The sequence below is a fragment of the Ictalurus punctatus genome, chromosome 23 (assembly GCF_001660625.3).
Source record: "Ictalurus punctatus breed USDA103 chromosome 23, Coco_2.0, whole genome shotgun sequence".
Classification (NCBI taxonomy): domain Eukaryota; kingdom Metazoa; phylum Chordata; class Actinopteri; order Siluriformes; family Ictaluridae; genus Ictalurus; species Ictalurus punctatus.
In genome coordinates this window covers 8,060,001-8,063,593 of record NC_030438.2, presented here as the reverse complement: position 1 = coordinate 8,063,593, position 3,593 = coordinate 8,060,001, and the positions used below count along the sequence as shown (strand labels likewise).

At 33.2% G+C, this 3,593-nt stretch overlaps 1 protein-coding gene across 2 annotated transcripts in view; it reads right to left on the bottom strand.

Annotated features, from left to right (window-relative positions):
• Positions 1-1,439: 1,439 nt before the first annotated feature.
• Positions 1,440-3,593, bottom strand: part of zfhx4 (zinc finger homeobox 4) — a 74,205-nt gene continuing 72,051 nt past the window's right edge. For both annotated transcript variants that reach the window (XM_053674741.1, XM_053674742.1), the window contains one exon: positions 1,440-3,593. This exon is cut by the window's right edge and continues 2,422 nt beyond it. The gene's annotated coding sequence lies outside the window, so the exon portion shown is untranslated.

The following is a 3,593-nucleotide window of genomic DNA, read 5'->3' as shown; positions in this document are numbered from 1 at the left end:
ATCCCTCTCACATCACAGCGATTTATCAGCCATTCCAATTTTTTTGTTTTTAATCTAACAAACATGTCATACTTTTTATCTGTTAATAGTTGCATTTAACGTTGTGGAACATTGACAAAACGAGTCAGTTCCTGTTCTCACTTACGCTATAGCAGCTATAAACATATCGTTCTCTCTCTCAAAGGTAATAAGACGAAAAAACAAACAAACAAACAAACAAACAAACACAAATAAACAGCTTGCTATGTTACCAATAAACGCCGCTGTCATGAAGACTTTCCCACTGTTACAAAAACCTAACACTGGAGACTCCCTACGTACACACTATATAAATGTCTCCTTGCAGAGAACTTCAACAACGGCGCATCGGCTATACAAGACCCCGTGAATGAGCAGTTGCTATAGAAACGATAACGTATTAACGATAACGAGCGCGTTAATACAAACCTGTGATTTTTAGCTGTGCTACTGTCACAGTTGCTGTTATAGAAAATGAATCAACCACCTTCTGACCAATCAGAATTTAGCAGCTCCCTGATTCTAATTACCATAACACATGGTGGTGTTTTCTACATAATCCATTTTTCATCTCTCTATCTATCTATCCATCCATCTATATTTATGTATGTATCTAATTATCTATCTTTCTATATGTATGTATGTATGTATCTATCTAAATTTATGTATCTATTTATGTATGCTTGTATGTATGCTTGTATCTATCTATCTATCTATCTATCTATCTATCTCTCTATCTATCTACCTACCTACCTACCTACCTACCTACCTACCTATCTATCTATCTGGAGGAGGAGCTTGATTATTATCTGGCACTCCTAGGGATAATCCACAGCATCATGATAAATCAAACTTAATAACACCTAAAAGAGGACAGAATGTGAAATGAAAAGTGGGTGAACGTAGTGGTCTCCGAACTTCTGCAGTAAAGATACTGTGATGCCAACCTCACTAACAATAAAATTACATAAAGAGACAAAAAAAAAAAAAACCTCCCAAAACAAGAGAGAATTTTACCTCAAAAACCCTCGCATATGTCAGTGGATGAAAAGACTATTTATGTTTTCTATTTATGTTTCTAAACTGTGTGCCAAGCGACAGTAAAAAAACAGCGATGAAAAAGTCTGATATGGTTAGTAATAATAATAATTAGCAGCAAAAATCCCAAGCGACCACAGTCCCGCCCACTCGATTTCTATTGGCTCACGGCAGAAGTGAAAGTCCCCGCCTTTCACATCTCCTGTCTTTTCCCTCTCAGCGATTTGCCTAAAATTTTTGTCGAATATTATTGTCGTGTATTACTCTAGCAAAGTGTAGAAACAAAATCGTAAACGCTACAGCTAAAGCGTAAACGTTAGCACGTCTTTCTACAGAACGTCGTGTTAAAGAGATGTTTGCTTTTTTTAAAGGACACCCAGAAATAGTTTGCAGATACAGTTTTTAATGTATCACAACAATGAGCAACAAACATACTTGATGAACTATTTCCAGAAGAAGTTGTTCAAATACCATCTACAATAAACGTCATTTCAACTATGACAACAGGTCTGTGACAAAATAAAAAAAGTTCCAAAACCATGTTATTTTACCGTAATACGGTACAGCTGAGACCTCAAACATTACAGTAACAAAAACTAATGAGACTACTCTCTATATATAAAACATCAATAACATTTTTGGTTTAGTTTATTTAAAGTTTTAGCCATAGGGGCTTCTTTTTTATTAAAACCTCAGGGTGCATTTCCTGTGTTACCCAGGCGTTGTAGAGTACATATTGTGAAGAATATGATTGCGCCGTGTGATGATCCCTTTGATATCCAGAAGAAACAATCCTAATTTCAACCTTTAGAAGGTGTCCTCTTTTGCTTCACGCTATCCATCCGTAAAAAGTTTTTTTTTGTTGTTTTTTTCTTTTTTGGCTGCTGTGCAGTTGCAACATTTATGTACAGTTATATTGTTGGACCATCCTTAAGTTTTTGTTTGTTTGCTTTACCAGTCCTTGTGTGGGAAGCATTTCTAGTCCAGGCTAAACACCGTTAGCACGTGGTGCCAGCCGACAGCTCAGTCTCGTAATGCTGCTCCACATTCAGGGAAAGGCTAAAGCACGTTTGTAAAGCCTTTGGAATCAGGACAGTCGCTTAGGATTTGGACAGAGGCAGGATTGCACCTTAGGAGGCCAAGATGTCTCTTATGAAACACAATCGAAAAGTGTCTTCAGGATTAAAATAAAATGTAAAAAAAAAAAAAAAAAAAAAAAAAAATGTTAAAATACTAAAAAAAAAAAATCTAAATAAGAACATTAAAAAGTTCACGTAAGAGTTAATTAAAAACCGTGACCTTTGTGTTTCAACTTTTTAAAAAAACAAAAAAAACAACTGTACAATAATAAACATGAAAAAACCCAGAAATGTTATGTGATTTCATCGTTTGAAACAATTTAAAGCATGATTTGATTTAACCTGTCAAACAGTTGCATTACATGCTACTTGTTCATCTCAGAATAGGAATACCAAAAAGCAATACATTTTTGCATTTCTTCATATTAATAAATTTTTTTTTAATTTTTTTTTTTTTTTTTTTTTTTTTTTTTTTTACCATGCACAGCCAACTACGAATATGTACAACAGCTTAGCTTTCTTTGTTCACAAGCCTTTTACTTTCATACAAACAGCCTTCTGTTACTTTGGAATGAATCACATTATCCTACTTACTTTTTTTTAATTATTATTATTTTTTTTAAACCAAACAAGAAAAAGTGTTTCGTTAAAAAAAAAAAAAAAAAAGGAAAAAAAGAACACCCTTTCACATTCTTTAAGTTCCACAAAAAAAGGAATAACAGGAAAAGAAAAAAAAATAAGGAAATCCCAACAAAAGCGAAGCGGTTTATGATTTCTGCATGGTAGGAAGCCGTGTGTGGTAAGAAGAGGATTTATGGCAAGCAAAATAAGGTTAGCAGCAAAACGGTGTTATAAGATAATACTTCGTAATGCATATATGACTAAAATGTGACAGGAAATCAACAAAAAATAAAAAATAAAAAATGATCAGTATGACAGAACAACAGAAGTGCCCAGAGTAGAATGGAAGTAACGTAACCTATGCACTAAATGGCAGTGTATAGGGCTAACACTGTATTCAGTCCTACAGGGAAAAGTTTTTATTATACAAAACAGACGCTTCGTCCCAAACCCCCTTTGTTGTTTAAAGCAGCTTTCTTGCTTACAAGAAGCAAAATGTTCATACCTTTTTTTTTTCTTTTTTAAAATTTTTTTTTTAATTTAGTTTTTTTTTGTTTTGTTTTAAATATTTCATCCAACTTGCACTTTAACAGTTTCAAGTATACAGTACTACTTTCATGGATGCACCAATTGATAAATAGGTCTCTGGATTGTTAGGCACCACAACTTCTAACAAATGTGGACCAAATCTGTTGCTGCACTACACACAAATAATAATAATAATAATAATAATAATAATAATAATAATAATAATAATAATAATAAACCAAACAAACGAACGAACGAAACGAAACTATTAAATTAACACATGGCCTATGAAAATGATTTTAAAAAAAA